Source organism: Aulonocara stuartgranti, assembly GCF_965226115.1.
Source record: "Aulonocara stuartgranti genome assembly, chromosome: 5".
In the NCBI taxonomy this organism is placed as follows: domain Eukaryota; kingdom Metazoa; phylum Chordata; class Actinopteri; order Cichliformes; family Cichlidae; genus Aulonocara; species Aulonocara stuartgranti.
The window spans coordinates 32,383,817-32,406,517 of record NC_138943.1 but is presented as its reverse complement, the minus strand read 5'-3'; the positions used below and the strand labels follow the sequence as shown (position 1 = coordinate 32,406,517).

Here is a 22,701-nt window from a genome sequence, read left to right as displayed (position 1 = left end):
CCAGTGGGTAGCTGACCTGCAGCACAACAGAATACAAGACAATAACATGTCAGCGCACAGCTACAAAATAACGGAATACAGTTTACATTAGTGTTCTACGAGTTTGATTTCTGAAACGACAAACTCCACACTGGGAGACAGCTGAGAGAAGTAGAGCTGCAGTCTTGTGGGGGTCTAGTTCTTTAAATAATGCACAAGTACAGTTTGTAACACGGCTTCACCCGCCTGAAACATTTGTCAAGCCGTGTAGTTCCTTTAACATGAGGCTTCCCGAGCCTCATGTTTGAGAAAGATGCAGAGTCGAGAGGTTTGATGGTGGGTAAGAGTCTCATATTGGTAATGGAAACCTGCAAGTGTTGACACTAAACAGGAACAGATGCTGCTCCAAAAAGGTTTTGAGGGGCTCAAATAGGAAGCAGAGTCATGCTGGTGTTAAGCCCAAGGGGGATCACATCATCTTGCACTGGTAAAGCTGCCTGGTCAACATCAACACCCTCAACATCTGGCCTCAGATGTTTCATGCTCAAAACAAAGGTTGGTTCATTTTCCAGGATGACACCCTGCTTGATATACAATAAGCACATCCTGAGAAACGTGGGGAGAAACGTTAACAAATTTTCAATGTTTTTAACAGTTGTACCATTTATTTTGCTCTAAGTCTACAGGAAGCAATTTAAATACATTTATTTTAGAGCTTCTGTCCCAGCACAGGCCTAATAAAAGTTTGTTCTTCATGAAAACAATCCTTCAATGCCCTAAGCCTGCTTAGATGTAATGCTTTGCATTCTTTAGTATGAGTGACCTCGGAATATGGAAATTTCTCCCAGGCTCGTTTCATCCAACCCATTCACCACCACTGCTTTCAGTTTGAGGCTGCTTACCTTCGAATCTGCTCAGACACCGTAAAACTACTATAATGCCTCACAGTGGCAAGCTGTAATATTGGAATAGTTGGAGTATTACATGGTTTACAAGTTGTTATATCAGCATAGTATTGTATTTTATCCATCACTTTCTAACAAAAATAATACAATTTTATTTAGGTAGCACCAAATCACAACAGCACTCAACCCTAAAATCCCCAATCAGACGAACTCCTATGAGGTAGCACTTGGTAACAGTGGGAAGGAAAAACTCCCGTTAAACAGGAAGAAACCTCCAGCAGAACTAGGCCAATGGACGAACAGCCATCTGCTATACGACCAGTTGAAGGTGAAGGTAAGGAGCAAGCTGATAATCTATTGCTTAGGTTAGATCAACCTTTTTATTGATCACCAAGAAGAACAAGTAAGCTACAACTTTCAAGTTAGTTGGACTAACTGCTTGGGTACAGTTTGTTTTATAAAAAAAAAGTCCCAATTTCAAGGCAGAAATGTATCATAGTACTGAGTGCTCATGTCTTCTAGCGTAGTGTTTCCCAACCACTGTGCCCGTGAGAAATGATCAGGTGTGCCGTGGAAGATTGTCTGGTTTCACCTGATTGATACTTTAAGTGACCGCCCTGAGTAACAGGCAGAACAATTACATTCTCTTCCACTAGAGGGCAGTGCAATTTCTTCCTCCAATTAAATGGGTTGCCAACTGCCAGTAGAACAGAAGAAGACGAAGAAGAAGAAATGACATAATAGTCATGCCAAGAGTGAAGCAACGCAGCACGCAATATCAATAGATAATCATTTGAAAAGAGAAGTAGTCAGTTTGACCTGGGTCCTAGAGAAAATTTTGACCCAAATGAAGGCCCTAGCATGAGTAGTGGTCAAAAGAAAGCAAAAAAGGGACAGGTCAAGCCAATTCCGCTATACCTGGTGCATAGAGAAACATTATCAAGATGCTTTTTGTGACATTTCTGTTTGGTCGTGTGCTGTGTGATTTTTCTAAAGTGAAATATGTGCCGTGGCTCCAAAAGGTTCGGAATCACTGTTCTAGCAGATGAAAAACACAATTTCAACATTTTCAAAATGTGAAGAGCTTACTTTGCAACGCAGTCTATAAAATGGCTTTGCATGAAGCAAAAACATTTACCATATGTTAATGCGCAAAACCACCACTGGTCACAAGATGCTGGTGAAAAAAAATCCAAACATTGCTGGATTTTACTGCCATTCAAAAAGCATCAGCTTCTATCGTAAATCTTTCTATTTGCCAGGTTCTTCTCCAATAAGCACACTGGTGGTTACTTCAGAAGTTACTGCTAAAGTTTTCAACTCATCTGCACGTCATACCAGTTTTCTCAGTGTTTGGTTTTAGTACGCAATGATCTCACTAAGCTTGAAAAACAGGTTATATGAGCACACTGAATCAGTCATTTTTGTAAATATCTTAAAAATCACAAGTGCACTGCTATTATATATTTTTTATGTTGAACCTATAAATATTTTTTCTGTATTGTTTTCATTCATGTTTACATGCCCATGCTTTTATTTTTGTTTATATGCAAACTGCTACATGCCTATGTATGTAAACTTCAAAAACCTTTAATGAGTGAGGAATTCTGTAAGTCTACAAATAAAAATTACAAAATATCCATGACAAAAAAGCAAATACTGAAAGAACCTGAAGGAACAAAAAGTAAAAAGGGAGGCCAAACTGTGATCATACAAACGGTCTACAGTAATATTAATATATATATATCTATATATCTATATATATATAGATATATAGATATATGAGCACAAGATCCATAGAGGCTGGGGTCTATCACACCAGGCAAGACCCCAGGTGCAGGCTGTGTAAAGATGCCCCAGAGACAATCCAGCACATAACAGCAGGGTGCAAGATGCTAGCAGGCAAGGCATACATGGAACGCCATAACCAAGTGGCCGGCATAGTGTACAGGAACATCTGTGCGGAGTATAACCTGGAAGTCCCGAGGTCAAAATGGGAGATGCCCCCAAGGGTGGTGGAGAATGACCGAGCTAAGATCCTGTGGGACTTCCAGATACAGACGGACAAAATGGTGGTGGCTAACCAACCGGACATAGTGGTGGTAGACAAACAGAAGAAGACGGCCGTAGTGATCGATGTAGCGGTTCCGAATGACAGCAATATCAGGAAGAAGGAACACGAGAAGCTGGAGAAATACCAAGGGCTCAGAGAAGAGCTCGAGAGGATGTGGAGGGTGAAGGTAACGGTGGTCCCCGTGGTAATCGGAGCACTAGGTGCGGTGACTCCCAAGATAGGCGAGTGGCTCCAGCAGATCCCGGGAACAACATCGGAGATCTCTGTCCAGAAGAGCGCAGTCCTGGGAACAGCTAAGATACTGCGCAGGACCCTCAAGCTCCCAGGCCTCTGGTAGAGGACCCGAGCTTGAAGGATAAACCGCCCGCAGGGGCGTGCTGGGTGTTTTTTTTTTTTTTCTATATATATCTCTTCAGGGATTTTAACATAATTTCAAAAAAGCAATTCCCCTCACCATGCCTCTCTGGCTCCTTGCCCTAAGCTTGAAAGACAGAGAAATGGTGTCCCTATGACGGCAACAATTGATGTCTGATCAAAGAGAAAAAGTTCTAAAACTCTTTCCCACAAATAAGATGACAACAGAGTCAGCCGTTTTTTATCGAGTTTCTATTTTAGTCGTGTCAAAGTGCCAAATAAAACAATTTTCGGGCAAGGCATTAGAGAGCATCTGCGGCACATTACTCCATCATGGTGCTGATTATCAGTGGCATTCCTCATATCAAATCCACGATCTTTAACAATCACAACAGCCATGTTTCTATATTTAACATAGACTGTCCACTGTGGTTTTTGCTGATACATTTTATGCCCAAGTTCTTATTTCTGATTTTGTCAGTTGAATGCAATTGAAATACAACAGTGAGTGAGACAGAGCTTTGGGGGGTTTTGGAAGCAATATTACACTCAAATCCCTAGGGCACCACAGACTTACTGTGCTCATATACTGCACTGTAAACATAATAAGAAAAATAAATTAGTCTCAGAACTTCACAAACACTAATTGTTACATGAAACTGATTTTCATTAAATGAAATTGACTGTAATGTTTATACCATATTCACTATTGTTTCCCATCTTAACAGCTTCCTCTCTTCTGACACAGGAGACTGTTTGCAGTTATGTTGTCAGCTACAGAATGCATGTAATATAGATTTGGACAGTACAATGTGGAGAAGATATAAGACTGAGAAATAAGGATTTTTGCATTATGGGATTAGGGAGGCTGTCACTTATTTGAGAAAGCAATGCTGTGGATTTTTCTATTCTGCTCTCATCAGCCAATGTCATCAAATTCGACAATGTTTCATGTGTTACTGCAAAAACTGTGATTTGTAAAGCACTGTTAGTGACTTAACAATAGTTAGCAGTACTGATTTGTCTGTTAGTCCTTAATCTACCCTAATCGCAACTGAAATATCTAAATAGCTATATCCCAGATTGCCCACAAATGTCATACGAATTATTCATGATCACCAAAGGATGATTCCTGCTTCATAAAACCTTCAAAAACTTTCACTTCCTTATGCACCAACATGACATTGACATATGGGAATTTGACTATTTACCTGGGTTACTATAAAATTTGCAGCAAACATTCTTTGCTCACCTCAAAATTAACCCAAAATGACTTTTCATTTAGCACCATTACCATGTCAAATTTGTAATTTCAAAATTTCAAGATAACTGCAAAGCGAGTAGGTTTTTCTGCAGAATAGCTAATGCTACTGTGCATTGCCATAATAAGCACGATAGCGTCCTGACAATGGTAATTTGCCCAAGCAACAGTGGAGCTAAGTACAGACCCAACTGTAAACTCTTGGTGGAAAACCAAATACTGTCATGTTTCGGCCGTGTGGCAGGCAGGATGAGGACCCAAATTGCAAACTCACAGACACGGGGGATAAACTCAAAATGCAGCTTTATTGCTGATAAGTGATAAACAATAATGATGATACAAAAAGCAATACAAAACTACACTAAACTGGGAAAAGCTAAAGAAACATATACTGGAAGACACGGGGAGAACCACACACGGCATGAGGGAGAACGCGACGCCGAACAGAGGAAGACGCAGACAGAAATACACAGAGGGTTAACGAGGAAAGTGGGAACACACGGGGAACACAGGTGACACAGATAACCATAACGAGACACTGACGGGAGACGGGCAGAGTCAAACAGGAAGTACAGAGGTTCAGACAGGAGGAGAGAGAGCACGGGGAAAAACACAGACATAACGGGCAGGGGAAACATGGAATAAAACATAAGGAGAGACGAAGGCTCACAGATACACAGAGGGGCACACAGGGGGTGAGAGTCACAAAGGGAACGCACATAAGGAACACCACAACAGGGCAACTCAGAAAACATGGTCTAAATAAGGAACGAAATACAAAAATACATGGAAACTAAGAATACTGGGCCAACACGGCCCAGGACCATGACATCACCCCCCCCTTAAGGGCTGGCTCCCGACAGCCCAAACCCGAGAAACAAAAACAAAAACAGAAAACAACCCACCCAGGGCGGGAGGCGGGGGACCAGGACGGAGGGACCAGAACGGGAAACAAAACAAACAACAGAAAACACAGGAGCACATGACCATAGTCAAAATAAAGTTCAGGGGGCCGACCCAGAGCCCACAGGCACAAGAGTTCACGGGTCACACGGTCGGGGGGCCGACCAGGCGGGTGGCACAGGTGGCAGAGCTGGTTCGGAGGCCGGCCGCGCGGAAGGCAGCGGCGGCGGCGAAGGAGACGACGGAGCAGTTCAGGGGGCCGGCCGCGCGGAAGGCAGCGGCGGCGGCGGAGGAGACGACGGAGCAGTTCAGGGGGCCGGCCGCGCGGAAAGCAGCGGCGGCGGCGGAGGAGACGACGGAGCAGTTCAGGGGGCCGGCCGCGCGGAAGGCAGCGGCGGCGGCGGAGGAGACGACGGAGCAGTTCAGGGGGCCGGCCGCGCGGAAGGCAGCGGCGGCGGCGGAGGAGACGACGGAGCAGTTCAGGGGGCCGGCCGCGCGGAAGGCAGCGGCGGCTCTCCAGTGTCAGGCGTGCTGGCCATGGCCCGGTGGGCACAGGACCAGACGAAGCACAGGCTGAAGACTCAGAGGCCGGACCAGACGAAGCACAGGCCGGAGCTGCGGCAGGTGAGGCTGAAGACTCGGAGGCTGCTGCAGCTGGCGAAGGCTCTGAGGCTGCAGCTGGCGAAGGCTCTGAGGCTGCAGCTGGCGAAGGCTCTGAGGCTGCAGCTGGCGAAGGCTCTGAGGCTGCAGCTGGCGAAGGCTCTGAGGCTGCAGCTGGCGAAGGCTCTGAGGCTGCAGCTGGCGAAGGCTGAGGCTGCAGCTGGCGAAGGCTCTGAGGCTGCAGCTGGCGAAGGCTCTGAGGCTGCAGCTGGCGAAGGCTCTGAGGCTGCAGCTGGCGAAGGCTCTGAGGCTGCAGCTGGCGAAGCACAGGCTGGACCAGGCGTAGCAGAAGGTGGCTGGATGGGCTCCTCGGGCCCTCCAGCTGATGTGGCATGGTGCTGGACGGGCCCCTCGGGCCCTCCAGCGGAGACAGGAGGCTGAACGGGCCCCTCGGACCCTCCAGCTGACGTGGCATGAGGCTGGTGCGGTTCTCCCGAACCCCCAGCTGACGAGGAAGGTTGCTGAACGGGCCCCTCGGACCCTCCAGCTGACGAGGTAGATGGCGGCGTGGGAGCCGCGGAGTCCTGCGTGAGCTCATCCGAGCTCCCAGCAGGAGCTGATGCAGAGCCAGAGAGATTTGAGACCCCTGGCTGAATGTGAAGCTGACCAGCGGACCATACTGCTATCGGGGACTGGGCTACAGGAGCTACTGGGGCCTGCGCTACAGGCGGCACTGGAGCTACTGGGGCCTGCGCTACAGGCGGCACTGGAGCTACTGGGGCCTGCGCTACAGGCGGCACTGGAGCTACTGGGGCCTGCGCTACAGGCGGCACTGGAGCTACTGGGGCCTGCGCTACAGGCGGCACTGGAGCTACTGGGGCCTGCGCTACAGGCGGCACTGGAGCTACTGGGGCCTGCGCTACAGGCGGCACTGGAGCTACTGGGGCCTGCGCTACAGGCGGCACTGGAGCTACTGGGGACTGCGCTACAGGCGGCACTGGAGCTACTGGAGACTGAACTGGGGGTGACACTGGAGCTACTGGAGACTGAACTGGGGGTGACACTGGAGCTACTGGAGACTGAACTGGGGGTGACACTGGAGCTACTGGAGACTGAACTGGGGGTGACACTGGAGCTACTGGAGACTGAACTGGGGGTGACACTGGAGCTACTGGAGACTGAACTGGGGGTGACACTGGAGCTACTGGAGACTGAACTGGGGGTGACACTGGAGACCCAGGTGACACTGGTGTACTGGGGTGAAGGCAGCGAGGATGCAGTCTCTCTCTTAAGGGAGGATCGAATGATTTAGCGATAAATCTTGACGGGAAAAGATGCCGATGCTGAGAATACCAGGCAGCGGGGGCTAACTGAACTGAGGGTGGCTGCGAGGGAGCTAACTGAACTGAGGGTGGCTGCGAGGGAGCTAACTGAACTGAGGGTGGCTGCGAGGGAGCTAACTGAACTGAGGGTGGCTGCGAGGGAGCTAACTGAACTGCTGGCGGCTGCACCGGCGATAAGCAGCTCGCGTCGACATCTGCCACACAAAACACAGCCCCTGAGCGAACAGTCACTATGTCTGGAAAAGACACAGAGTCCTCACTCACCACAGCAGGTGAATTGGAAGTCCGAGTGTCCGGCTGTGGGGTGGTGCGTCGTTGTACAGTGTCTCCGGAGTCCAAACAAAAGGGGACAGAATTATCCGAGCCCGGTGTTAAAAAAACAGAGCCACTCACAGTTGTGCACGGGTTAAGAAGTCCGGGATCCGAAGGCTCGGGCTGAGAGTGTGACACACGGTCACTCTCTCCCAGGGGTGAAAACTGCTCCGCTGCTCGGGAACGGCGATGACGTGAACGCCGTTTTCTCCGGGAAGGGGGAGGAGACGAGCCGGGCCGCGAATCCGTCAGCGGGCCGGGCTGAACATCCTCCGGCTCTTCGTACAGGAGCGACCGCTCCGGGAGGACGCCTACAGTGGAGACGAGGAAGTCCTGGATGTGGGGGTGGAGCGCGCCGAATAGCCACGGGAGTCCGGACACCATCCGCTGTAGGCGGACGGCTACGGTCTCCCGGTACTCACCCTCGGGCAGCACCACCCACTCCTGACAGTGATACTCCACTGTATAAATCAGATCCTCCCGGAGGTCAGCGGAGGGGTTGTGAATTGCTGGGTCCATATCGTGGTCGCGTTCTTCTGTCATGTTTCGGCCGTGTGGCAGGCAGGATGAGGACCCAAATTGCAAACTCACAGACACGGGGGATAAACTCAAAATGCAGCTTTATTGCTGATAAGTGATAAACAATAATGATGATACAAAAAGCAATACAAAACTACACTAAACTGGGAAAAGCTAAAGAAACATATACTGGAAGACACGGGGAGAACCACACACGGCATGAGGGAGAACGCGACGCCGAACAGAGGAAGACGCAGACAGAAATACACAGAGGGTTAACGAGGAAAGTGGGAACACACGGGGAACACAGGTGACACAGATAACCATAACGAGACACTGACGGGAGACGGGCAGAGTCAAACAGGAAGTACAGAGGTTCAGACAGGAGGAGAGAGAGCACGGGGAAAAACACAGACATAACGGGCAGGGGAAACATGGAATAAAACATAAGGAGAGACGAAGGCTCACAGATACACAGAGGGGCACACAGGGGGTGAGAGTCACAAAGGGAACGCACATAAGGAACACCACAACAGGGCAACTCAGAAAACATGGTCTAAATAAGGAACGAAATACAAAAATACATGGAAACTAAGAATACTGGGCCAACACGGCCCAGGACCATGACAAATACTGAACATGGGCAGAGGCGTAGCTTCTGTGTCTGAAAAGGGAAATAATGCAGAAGTGCCTTAAATCTGCATTTTTGCTAATGGGCAGCGGAGACGGACTCTTCTGGTTCCAAAAATAGGTTATTGAACAGAGTCAACAGTTCTCTGATGAGCTTATGGTCCCGGTTACTGGTTTCCAGGTTTGTTTAATACATCATTATGAATAACTTGTAAATTATCCATATTAGAGTCAAAATGGGCAGATAACAGAGGGTAAAAGGCAGGGTGGGTCAACGCTGTCACTAACAAGTCACTACAATATGAGCGAACAGTGATCTCGAGGTCTGCCTTTTACTTAACACGTCCAGTTTCACAACACCATAGCAGCAACATGCAAAACACACCACCCAAGGTTTCATGAGAGGACGTAAATGACTAAAGGCTTACCCTCCCTGAGGTCGCTAGCTAACACTTTGAGCTCTGAGTCCGCATAGGTGCTAATCGTAACCCTAAGTTTCTTTTTTCACTGTGAATAGTTTTTGATGTTTGTCATTTAGGATGGTTATATTCTTTGTTCTCTGATTGCCAAGACTTGTGAGAACAATGAAATCTTTACCTTATAATTTAAACCACCTTTAGTTGACTGTGAATAAGCACTATACATATGAAATAAGTAAACTAGATGATTTGCTTAATGTAAATTGGGCTAAACTGAATTGTGAACATTACTAAAACTTATTTCTGTTGGTTTTGGAGACTTGGAGATTTTTTTCTTTGAGGCTAAACTTAACTAAACATCAAATCTTCATTTAGAAAAGGGGTAGGCAACTCCAGGCCTCAAGGGCCGGTGTCCTGCAGGTTTTAGATCTCACCCTGGGTCAACACACCTGAATCAAATGATTAGTTCATTACCAGGCCTCTGGAGAACTTCAAGACATGTTGAGGAGGTCATTTAGCCATTTAATTCAGCTGTGTTGGATCAAGGACACATCTAAAACCTGCAGGACACCAGCCCTTGAGGCCTGGAGTTGCCCACCCCTGGTTTAGATCATATATGTCATATAAAGCATAAGAGTGTCTGCTGCCAGATACATTCTGGATATAAGGTCCATTAGTAAACTGACTGACATGTTAGATTTTGTGTGACTCACCTTTGATAAATCAGTTTTCCAGCTCTTTTCCATTGTTCTTCAAATTTGTCGAATTCAAGTGTGTGTACAGTATGTTGTAATCATGACCGTGGACAGTCTCCGTCCATTTCCACACCAAAATATAGACTTTCTTGATGATAGTTGTTGATTGTCTAAGGACGTAAGAGCTTTGTGAAGAGAGTGCAAACAGCCACTGCAATTTAACAAGAAAACAAACACATCCTGTTCCCTAACCGTTATCACCGCAGGAAAGTACAGCCAGGTTTAGCCTCCAAGTTGTTGTTTTGTTTTGGGTTTTTTGTTCTGGTTACTACTTGTATGGAGCAGCACCAGGTTTTGTCTCACAGATAACAGCCAAAGACATATTTCTCTGTTTGTTTGCTTTTTTTTTTGTTTTTTAAATTGACTGAAAAGCAAACAATCACCAAGTATTGGCAAAAGCAGCTGCAAATGTGAGCTCTGCTATATTCTTGCACAGTATGGGACATAAAGCGCTCAGGCAATCACCTGCATTTTACATCAAAATCTTAAATTGTTATTATGCCATAAAGGAACGAAACACATTTCACTGCTATAGCAACATCATAAATGCCCATAATGCTCAGAATGAAATCTGGTATTGCACACAGTGGAGATGATGGCATATCTCGCCACTCTAAATCTGAATCTCCTCTCGCATGCATTCAACATTTTATGACAAGGCCAAAAAATAGAGCAGTGACAGTGAAGATTTTTCATCATTCATATCAGTGACAGTTCTCTGGAGCAGAAATGTCTCATTAAACGGGTCAGGACCTGACTGATAGCTTCTTGTTTCCCTGCTCACTCTTACCCGACAAGGAGCTTTCAGGCGACAGGAGGAGATGTGCCTCGGTTGTCCTGCGTGCATCCCAGCATATGTGAGTGGATAACATACAGTCAGCACACAGATGAGCAAGTGATTACAAGTAGGTGTCGATGTCTGTCAAAAACCCAGCTGTGATAAGGACACGCAATCACAGGAAACACCAACTTTGAAACAAACATTTTTTAAAATAGGTTGCTCTCTATTGTGCCGACTTCTCCCATGCTTAATGTTTAATATGTCATGCTGAGGGTTACACTTTTCCACTATCTGAAGGATTTAGGTTTGGAGGGGAAATTAGCTTTTGATATTGAAAACTTGTTTCCTTTCTATGTAAACTTCCCCCATATCTTTTCCCATTTAGTTTCTAATGCCGGTTGCTGATTAGCTTCACAGAAACCTTGAACTAGAAGCAAATTAGTTAAGAGAGGAACTTTGAAGATTTAGCACAATATTATTTCTCTGAGAAACTGCATTAGAAAACAAATTCAATTTCAACAACACTTGAGTCCATGGCCATATTAGCAATTAGCTAAAACAGCATTTCCAAATCCCCCCCAAAATATCTAGGAGAGTAAATGTGGGCAGATGGGACGTTGTAATATGGCATTTTTTTAATTCAACGAGAAGATAAAATAACAGCAACAACAAGGTTTTCCAGCTATAGTTATTCATGACTGTTCAACCTCTGTTTGTTCCATTATACAGTCCAACTCAAAGTAATTCATTTTGCTGGTGCTGCAGGGATATCTCTTCCACAAATGCAAAGTATGAGAGTTTTCATTTTAGTCTTAAAATGTGCTTTCAATTTTTAGAACTACAACCTCCCACCTTTACTGACCAGCTACTCAGAGGGGAGGTAGGAAACTAGGGGAGTAAAGTGTAATTTATGGTCCTAGAAATATGTTTGTCGGCATACACGTTTCAGTTCGGACAGTGAGCGGAGAGGGGTTTTCCAGAATAGCCCAAAATCCCAACTGCACATCACTGGACGCGGATGACCTATGCATCTGCCAAATGCTGACTGGTTGGGAACAGGAGAACCGTCAAAAAAAGTTCAACGATTAAAAAGTACAGCATGAAATGCACAGACAGTGGCTGTAGTGGACACTTTTCATTGGTTTTAACACTCTGTTTCCCTTCAGCACTTTATATATTAGGATTTTGTGCTTCTCTGTGGCTGGCTGACAGACCAACAACAGACCACACACCGGTTGAACCACATAGATGCCTCTATCAATAACAGAGCTCTCTGCAAGCCGACGGGCAATCCCTGGACTACCAGCAGACTGCAAACATGCTACCTGCACTGAACCATAAATTCTTCTTAATTATAAGCCCTGTCGCCATACTGGTAATTTGGGCTTAATCCTCCCATTGTAACTTCATGCTGAGAGGCTCATACAAACTATTGGTCTACTTCAGCGCAAAACCCACTTTTGATGCTAAGAAGCCACTGTCAATATTTACTAAAGAGGCACAGTGTCAGCTCCATTCATGCGGCTTTATCGCGTATTGGGAGTTTCCCTTTCAGAGCACAAAATTTAGAGAGTAGAGTATTTAGATGAATCAGACAAACGCGTTAACTAAGGTTTGCAGCATGCAGTTTACTGCAAATTGCCTCGAATGTAACACTGACAAAAAATAAAGCGTCTTACTTTGCGCTCAATACAGTTGTGATAGTTGTCACCAGGAGTCCTCATTTATTTGGAATCAGAGGGGAACAGGTTGTCAGTGCAAGTGCGTAATTGGCACTGGTGGGTGGCTCACTATGATGAATGTGGAGTGCCAAAACTCTGCTGCTGTCCTGTAAGTCTTCACCGAGTCCTCACCCTGAGTCTTTAGAGTTGAGCACCGCATACTTCTTCTCCTCAGTAATACTGGTATTTGGATGAAACAGAACACAGTTTAACTGAAGTGAACTGAGGGAGGGAGTTGTACATGAGCATGTGTTTTGCCTTAGAGGGAGACAACTTTTTAGATTGCACAGCAAGTCAGCAGGTGTGTAGTATTCTGCTTTTAGTAGCATTTCTACACAGAGACTAGTCCACAGTGGAAATGTCTTTTTTGGGCTTTTCTAAGCAGTTACTTTTTATTTTTCCTCTGTTTCTCAGATCTTTCTGTCAAAATGCACTAATTAATAAGGCTCAGATGGAAATATTAATTGATGACTTTAATTTGACCTCACACAGTTGACAAAAAAATGCAGAACAAGAAGTCCAAAACATCAACTTCATTAACGCAGCGATGGGTCAGGATCCAACAATAAGTAATATTTTGTGCATTTCTACTCATCGTGCAGGCCGGCCATTACACCGATTTCAGGTTTTAATGTTGCGATAGTTGGAATAATGCAGCCCTCTGCACATCAGTCCGGAGAACAGCTGTCTCAAAACCGCAGGAGCCCACGCAGTGCCCGGCAAATTCTTTTTCTTCTTCTTCATATCAAACACATATTGATTCGCCTTCAGCTGCCTCTCAATGATCTGAACTGCCCCACTCTTTCCAGAGAAGAACACATGTATAAAACCTGTGCTTACACTATATTATTTTGCTTTGTATAACACTCAAACCATCGGTTCTGCTCGTTGAAATTTTGAAATGAATGGATCGGCGAATTATTAGTGCTACGGGGGAAATAATTATATAATGACGTGAATTTTGCTTAAGAAAGCAAAGTTTGCTCACTTACAAAGAAATGACTAGTCTCTAATTGTTATGGTAGTTTCATATTAATTGAAAGAGGCAGAATATCAAGATCAAGGTGTAGGCCTGTGTTTTTGAGCTCAAGAACAACTGAACTGAATGAAACATGAATTTCTTATTCAATTGGTTTAGTCCAGTTCTGATTAGCGCTGACACATTTTTAAATGCTTTATGTTTATTCTCTCTGAAGCAAACTTTTCTAAGTTTCACAATAACATTTCCAATCATCAGTCTTCATTACACATTCCCATCCATCATCTCAAACCTGGCCAAAGGCTTGAAATGTCTCCCAACTTCATTATTTGACTAAAGTCCCCTGGCGCTTGCCCTTAGCATGGCTAAGTGAGGTAAGCTTTAAAGTAGCTCAGCCAGAAGGAGTGCCTTATTTGAACAGTGCATGTACATCACCTACAAGCCAAGCAGCATGAGAGGCAATAGGTCAGGATGTAGGGGAAGAAAACCAACAGGGGAAGACTCAGATGTGACTTTGATACACTCTAAGAAGCAGCACAAGGAAAAGAATGCTCTCCGCAGAGAACAGATCCCGTTTCCTCATAATCTGGGCCTGTTAGCGGGGGTCCTGGAGCTCCAGACCAGACTTCCTCGGGACAACAGAGAGCTTTGCTCACCCATCCGTCAGCACTGTTTACATTCCATCTTGTAAACTCTGAACTAACTCCGTGTCTAACTGCCCCACTCGCCTTTGAATTCCATGTGATGATGGCACCCATTTCCAACCCCCACGCCAGCCCTTTGTTTATGTATTCGACAGTTGTTCCAGATGTTGGAAATGATTGAAAGTCAGTGTTCTGAGAAATCACTTGCAGCTCAGTTATGTGGGAAGCTTTCATCAATAACACAGATCATTACAGTTTCAGTTTGCTACTGTGTCGGTGGCAAAGGGTGGATGTCGTCCGATAAAGAGTCAAGAAATGCCAGATGATGGTGATGCATAGGGATAAATCACACTGATTCTCCCCTACTGTCAACAAATTTCAGGGTCCTATTGGTATTCATTATTGCCAGGATGTGACTCTCTTGGGCACTTCTTTAGAGGAGGTAACAGCTCATTTTGACCACAGAGATCATCTAAAGGATACACTGTCTCCTTCATCATGTGTTTTTACTGCGCATAATTAAAACCAAATGGAGAACCTGTTATTTAAAGGCATAGACAAGCCACATCTATTCTTCCTTCACCTTAAAGGAACAAAGGGACTCCACAAGCTTTGACTCAACTATGAGGCAGGATGGAAATTGAAGGAAAATGAGAAGAAAGTCCTTTCAAAGACCAGCTTGGCTTTACTTTACCTCAATTTATGAGTTTTCACATAAATTCGCTAACAGCTTGTCACGAACACCAGGAACAATTCAACCCGTATTACCCATCAAATGCAGGACAGCACCATTTTTCAACTTGTTTTAGCTCCAGTGGCACAAAAGCAGTCAGATATACACAATACCTCTGCTCAGACTACGTTCTCCCATTCCTCCAAATTAATACTTTAAAAAGAAGAAGCTAGGGCTAAGTGGGTGCCGAAACAACATCAAAACCACAGTACCCAATTCATCATTTTCACTGCCGCTATAAGCTAACCTATGTTAGTTAAAGTATACAGCTTCTCTCTGCTCTATTTCTCCAAAGGCACATTAGCTTTCCCCACAAACAGAAAAAAAGAAAACCATCTGAGTAACCTTACCTGTGTGTTGGGGAGGTGTAGCTAATGGAACACAGTCATTTAAAGATAGTCTCGCTTCGTACCTTCACTTCTCAGCTGCACTGCATGCTTCACTTAATAGATAGAGACACAGTGAGGAGAAAGGAAGGGCTTCTTTGTAACAGCTGCCAATAATAAAGTAGAAGTTTAGTTTCTGTTTTCTCCAGGTGCAACACTACTTATGTGTTGTCACTTTATCTGTTTTTGTAGAGGCACGGTCTGATTGGGTATCAGGAAAATTTAAATCAATGAAGCACAGCTAACAATGTAGCTAACGGGCAAATGCTAACGTCGGGTAAACCTTTCCCCACCTCTTCATACATTCCTCAAAATCCAATCAGCTTTCTGATATATAAGATGATGGGAATTAATTAGCATGTGTTTAAAAATAAAAACAAGCACAAGTCAGGGCTTCTAATGTTTCTATTTCAGCACTGTGACTGATGACAAACTCACAAAACTGCATGCTAGCTGTTTTTGTTTTCATCTGCACTTGTCTTCCATTTTCATCGACACTTTACTAAAAGCTGCATTTAGCTGTTCAAACTGCCACGATGTTATAGTAATTAAGTATTCAGTAAATTGCAAATGTGAAAAAAAATGTTGTTGCTAATTGCTAAATGGAATCTGAGGCATGATAGAAACATAATGAACATTATTAGTTTTCTCGCTTGGCTTTTTGTTTGTTCATTTTTCTCTTTAAACAGAAAGCTTACTACAAAGAATGATAAAAAAAACTGTTTGGCTATTCATAGTGAGTCTGACATCTGTGTGGCATTTAAAAGACACCAGACATATGTCTGTTTAAGACACAGATAATGGTGATTAGACCACCATGGGTGTGACACACTGAAGGCTGATATGGCTGACGTGAGTCAGTTGGGATTTGTTTCTATTGTTAATGGCAAGACGCACAGTCACAGTGTAATCTGTGTTTTATATTTACTGAAAGTAGAAATGTGGTGAAGCCTCGGCCACTTGAAGGCGAGTTTGTTTTATTGTAATGTGAGCTACATTTTGAATAGTGAGACTTATTTCAAGGAATCGGTTTTTAAAGCATTGTAAGTCTACCATGTCATTTACAACAACTAATCACATTTATTATGACTTTGGCTCTAATTAATCCTGCAACCAACAAGTATGGTAGTATTAGTGGCTGAAATATGACCTATTTTCTGCCTCCCGGCCTAGCCTCTAACTAAGACATTCTTTAGATAAATAGCTTTTCAAAAAAAGCTCCCCTTTTTGTGGTACAGCTCCTTTTCCCTCCTCCCTCCTCTCCCCTGACAACTTTGATGGTCAATTATATTTAATAAACAGTTAGGGCGCAGAAATAAATCAATTTCAGGAGGGGCTAATCCTCCTGCTCTAGCAGACTGCGAAGCCACAAGTCCTGTAGAAATGTTTGAAAATGAACTGTAATGGAACACATATGTCATGCAGCAGAGTGCCCTGGGAGCCCTGTATCCTATTCAGCTCACTGCCTTCTCCTTCAGCAGGCAGCTAACACGTGTGGTGCGCTCAGCAGAAACTCTTTTCTTCTACTTCTTCAACTGCTCAGTGTATTTTTCTAGTGCATTTGCGGATGATATTTTTGAACCAATGTCATGTGTTCATCAGGGCCCTTTTAATTATGCTATCAACTGAGGGCTTAGCGCATGACAAGGCCTACATTTCAACAACAGATGCACAGCCTTACATGTGTGGTTGGGATAGTTTATAAACTCTTGGGCCGGAGGTTTGGTGCTTTCACCAGTTTGGTTAACCCATCTGAGAGAGACTCCAGACACTGCTGGTAAAGCTGCACAAAAGAAAAGAAGGGAAAAAATCCATTTACAAATGACTTTTTAGTCCTAAAAGGCTCTTATCTGTTGTATTGTATGCTCCAGCAGCAGCAGCTCTAAAATGGTTACAAATGTTTGGTCTTTTCAACTCTTGCACTCACAGTGCTCACTGCTGCACTTTTACTTGCTAATTAACTCTTTAAACTCCTCATTCATAAACTTTCTTGGTTGCAAGTCACCGTGTGGGGAAGCATAGCCGATCCATGTCAATTGATATGCACGCCAGTTTTGGTGTGGTCAACTGTCCATCACTATGTAACTGTGGAGAATCCTGGTGGCATTCAGCTGTTGCTCATGTCATCCCAGAAGGTTAATGATGAGGTTTTGAAGAACGTCGGGACTCCACATCTTTCCTGCATGCCCCATGCAGAAGTGGTTTCAGTGTGCACAGGCAGATTAAAGAACAGAAGGGGCAGGGATGGGAGATCGGGGGGTTTGGGGGGGGGGGGGCATTGAACCGTGCAGCTGCAAAATGTCAAACACTAATTGTAGGGAAGCAACTACTGAATGTTGGAGAACAGCTTTGGAGGAATCCCTCATTTCTTCTTTCCTTCACTGCTTGCATCAAGAATTGATGCGTGACTGAGGAACTAGGCAACCACTTAATTGTCTTATTTAGTATGAGCTTATTGACAGCCCTGTAACTGGTGTGGATATATAAAATTGATTGGAATTATTAAAAGAGACTGGTGGGCTGATAAAATATGGGTCTTTTTAACAGAATTTGCATTTATTTTCTTCAGGCATGCATCGCAAATTCACCATTAATAAAATCATGTGTCCGTGGTTATGTGTAAATAATCTAATTACGATTCTACCAAACCCTCTCTGTTGTGAGAAAACACTGATTTGCATCCAGCAGGTACGTTAGGCATATCCAACAGGGAGGATAATGTGTTTAAGCTAGGCTTACATTAACTAATTCATTATAATCAGACCCTTGAAGGAGCTTGTGCTGTCGTATAATTGTCCCAAGCCAAGCAGAACTTTCCCTGTAGTGTATCCAAAGGAAAAGCCATCAGTGCAAAATTACCAGATAAAGGACTACACATGCCTATGAGTCCCTCGAAATTATGCTGTTTTTGCTCACAAAATAAAACTTTATCTTATGCACATGCATATTCTCTCTATTTTTCTGCACCTATTTGTTCTTATTGATACTGTCAATCATACTCACTATTTGGTGATTGCTTTGGAAGGGTCATCATTCCACATTTTTTCACTCTAATAACTGAACAGTGATGGTTATTTGCAAGATCTAGCTGCAACATGCAACAACACATTGATAGTAGCTAGTGTAGATGTTTAGCAGGTATAATATTTATCATTTTATTTAATGTGCTAATTAGCACTAAATGCAAAATACAGTTAAGACTGTTGTCAGTTATTCACTGATATTTGCAATTCCTGGATTCAAATTAATTTCTTTATCAAAGAATAAAAGGTTGGTATACAGCATATTTTGAACAATGGAACAATTGCAATAATTGCACTAAATTTTCCTCCTTCTCATCCATACATTTATGCTATCTGCAGCATTTAACTGACAAAAGAGATGTGTGATCTGATACATTTTGTATGCTCAACAGCAGCAAGTGCCTAGAGATTAAATGCCCATTTTTGTCACTGTAACAGTTATTAAGTTTGGACAAAAATGAATACATTGTTGAAGACTGATGTACTGAGGTTGCTGTGTCCCCTGAATAATGAATGTGTGAGAGCTAAACCACTTATGTATGTGTGGTGAATACAACTAAATTATGTAGGTTTTATAATTGTATGTAGCTGGTAAGTGTTGTTTTACACAGAGGCAACAAAACTAAACTAATGAGAGACTAAAATGAAATCCGTCTGTGTTCAGATAAACTGATGGATCTTCAAATTTTCTTGTACTTTATTGCAAGCTGACAGCAGTTGCCTTGTTTCTTTCTAGCAGCAATACCTGCAACATGTTGGGAGTGAGTTTAAATTATAAAGCTTTAGTTACTATTTTTCTGGTAATACTGAAATACAGATCTATTAATAATTGTGTAATAAATATTCCCATAGCTTAAGCTAGGAGTAACATGGCATATGTATGACTACATGCCTGTATTTATCTTTTCCGAAACTAAATATTTTACAAAACTATACAAGAGTCGAAACTATAAGGGTCAGTAAAAGTATGATCTACCAGCCTCTTGGTCGGGGAGCATCCCTGAGCTGCACACTTGAAATGTTCAGTTCAGTGTCTCAAATTAGCTAAGAGCTAGCAGCTACAGCTGCCTGTGTAGCTGCCATCCACTGTCAGGCAATGCTGGCACTTGCATAATATTGAAAACCTTCACCCTAAAAAAAAATGTAAAGACATAATTTTTTAAAAAGTAATTCCAGCTATGTCGGATATTTTGGTATGAGACTGTAAACGTATTTATTTCTGCTTTAAAATTGGCCATTTTAGCATGGCAGTTTATGGGCCTTTCCTTGCTTTTAGAGCCTCGAGTGTTTATGGAACTCTAGATTTTGTTATTTCTTTGCTGGCTTCATTTTTCAGCCTGGAGATGGCTACGGGGTTGTGATGGGAAGAAAACTGGAGGAATAAATATTTGCTTTAAGCTTACATTGTCATATTATTTTTTTATTGATTTTATTTGATGTACAGCATTAGCGTGAATGTTACCATTTGATGTGTTGTACCAAAGTTAGCTTAAAGCTAATTTGCATCTGCAGTCCCTTGGCAGGTGCATGTGGTTCCTGTTTATATGTAGTATAATTGGTTGAGAGGCTATAGCATTTCTAAATCATGTCGCAGTTCCGGGATTTGTTTCTCTATTATACAGACCACAGCCATTAAATGTTTCAGAAGCCATCAAGTTGTTTTTTGCCGCAATATTCAAAGATCAAATGGGTAAACTTAAGCCAATTTGTAAGAAGAAATGGAGAGTTGATCTACGTTGGAAAAGCTTGTTTCACGACAAAGCAATACCTTTTTTTGTGGTTTCACTGTGGTATTCTCATAGTTCTTTATAACACAATCACATGTCTGGCCACATCACTGAGAAGCATGACATCATGGACCAACTTAAAGCTACACTGGAGAGCGTCCAGATAAAAGTGGCAGGATTTGCGAGCCACTTAAGCCCCATCTGGTGTGAAGACTGTGTGTGCAGTCTCAGAGTTTTATTATATGTGGCATAAAAGGATTACAGCGCAATGCTTTATTTAGTATTCCTTGAAGATGACTGATTTGGACCTGCTGCAGAATCAACATTTGACCTGGAGGGCATCAGGGCACATCGTGGCTGTGCGTGAAATGACAAACTCTTGAGATACTGATCATTAAAGATTTTACATATGGAACATATTTAATTATAGATTAAAAATGCCCCCTGTGAAGTAAGTTCACAAGATCATAAATATGAATGTGTTTATATCAGTTTGATTGAAACAAAAAGAAGTCAGATGGAACTTCAATTTCAAGCACACACACAAAAGAGACTTTCCTGGGTGATCATTATCAAGCTCATTACATGCTCATAATTTTGATTTTGAAAACAAAAGCGCTGAAGAGTGCTCAAAAGGTGTCATGTATATTAAAGCGTAATGAAAAATGTGTTATTGATTCAGTGCTGCACATATCGTTTAAAAAGCAGGTCTGGTTCTAATAAGCATCACAGAGATTCAAGCTGCCTTTCTCAAAGTTACTAATGATGTCCCGATGGAGTTGTGATTCTGTGAGTAGTGTTAGTTCTGCTTCAGCTGAGCTCAGCATTCAACTTGTCTCATCATATAACCCTGATTGATCAGGACAACACCCCACCCCCACCCTTAATACACAGACTTCACCTCTGCCTCTTTATTCTTACCTGTCAAACACCAGTTTTTAATAACGGTAAAAGTTCTACAGTTTCCTGGAGTCTGTTATTTGTTTGTACTGGATTTCTTAAAGGACGGTTTCGCTGAAATGACAAAATATCTAAAAATATATATTTATATCCTTTCTTACTCACCTGGAGATGTATCAGTCATGTAAACAGTTTGATGCTGTATGTGTAATGGGCTTGAGATCCTGAAATTTATACCTCCTTCTTTAATATAAAGCCTTACTGAAATAATGGCACTGTTGTCCCAGATAACCCATAGAATACACCGCCAACACTTTTCAAAGCAACTATACCAGCAATTTTTTTTTAAAGAAAGCAGTTTCACTGAAAAATTGCTCATGTTGAGTGCTATTGATTATTTTTCAAGTGCTTCGCAAACAAAATTGTTTGTCTCCGAGTTGGATATTTGAAAAACTGAGCACATAATAGGAGAGCTTTCTGCCAAAGGTAAATGATCTCGTTTATGTATGTATTGAAATACTCAAAATCTATGTCTGCATCATGGTGAGCTAAGCTATTAGTGTGGTTCAAACAACTGACCTCCCAAGAATGCCAGTAGCAGCAGCTGTTTCGGTAAGTAGAGTAAGTTTACACTTAGAGACAAACTTAACCCGTGAATCAAATCTCTAGAAAAAGGCAAAACCATGCATTTCAATGTTAATGTGCAATGTTAAATTCGATTTTGTAGCCGATCCAAGTGATTTGTAGAGTAACCCAGTGTAATGAAAATCAAGTCTGCATTCTTTTTTATCTGTGGTACATTGTTATTGTGTGCTCATCAATGGAAAAAAAATTATACACTAAATTGCCTTCAATGAATATTGAATTGAAGTGCCTTCAAATAATGCTGCAACTTTGACAGTAATGCAGCGATGATGCTCGCTGTGAAGTCCTGACAATTTCAAGCCCATTTCAACAGTCTTTTAATAGATTCTTAAATTATACAAAAATGAATGGCTTAAAACAGTAAATAAAAACAGAAGGTCAAATGTCAGTGTTTTGTAATATATGGGCTAAAACAGTCCAGCCCGTACTGCAGACACTCCTGTTAAATTACAGTAAAGTACTGGCAGGTTGTATTGTCAGCTTATGAAGAATTATACAATACCATGCTGTATAGAGTAAAAACCCCGTGCAATGCTGTGAGGTGTAGCTATTATAAAGTTACATTAGTGTTTTTTTTTCTCATGCTGCACCAAGAAGCCTACTCTAGTTATCAGATATCCTAAACAGGAATGCTGGCTGGATGTATTGTGTCTCAAACTTACTTCCATACATAACTTGCACCTTTGAATGTGGCCAGCCAGAATGTTTCTCCTACTGTTTGTATGTGAGAACATATTTGAATAACAACATTACTTAGCAATAAATTGGGAATTTAAATAATGAATATATGTCATTAAATATTTTGATATATTAAATATTTTAAATATGTCCATTTAATATTATACACGGTCATCTAAAAACTGTTCATTTATACTGAGTGTAGGCTGTCATTCAGCTGTCAGTATGCCAAGTGAGAGATGTCCAGATTTGTCTACTCTGGGAAGGCTGTAAAACTTAGAGAAAAGAGTCCATTTTGAATTAAAGAGACAGTAAAACTCCTTCTGTCTGGTGGCAGTGATACTGAGGCGACTTGTTGAGGATATACTGAACTATTATGTCAGTAAGTAATGTTGTTTTTGCCACTAGTAGTTGCTGTTAGCTGCTATTA

At 42.9% G+C, this 22,701-nt stretch overlaps 1 long non-coding RNA gene across 1 annotated transcript in view; it reads right to left on the bottom strand.

Moving 5' to 3' along the window:
* Positions 1 to 16,202, bottom strand: part of LOC309706327 — an 82,135-nt gene extending 65,933 nt beyond the window's left edge. The window contains exon 1 of the long non-coding RNA XR_014276727.1: positions 15,263 to 16,202. This is a non-coding gene — a long non-coding RNA (uncharacterized lncRNA). The remainder of the gene's footprint in view (positions 1 to 15,262) is intronic.
* Positions 16,203 to 22,701: the final 6,499 nt, after the last annotated feature.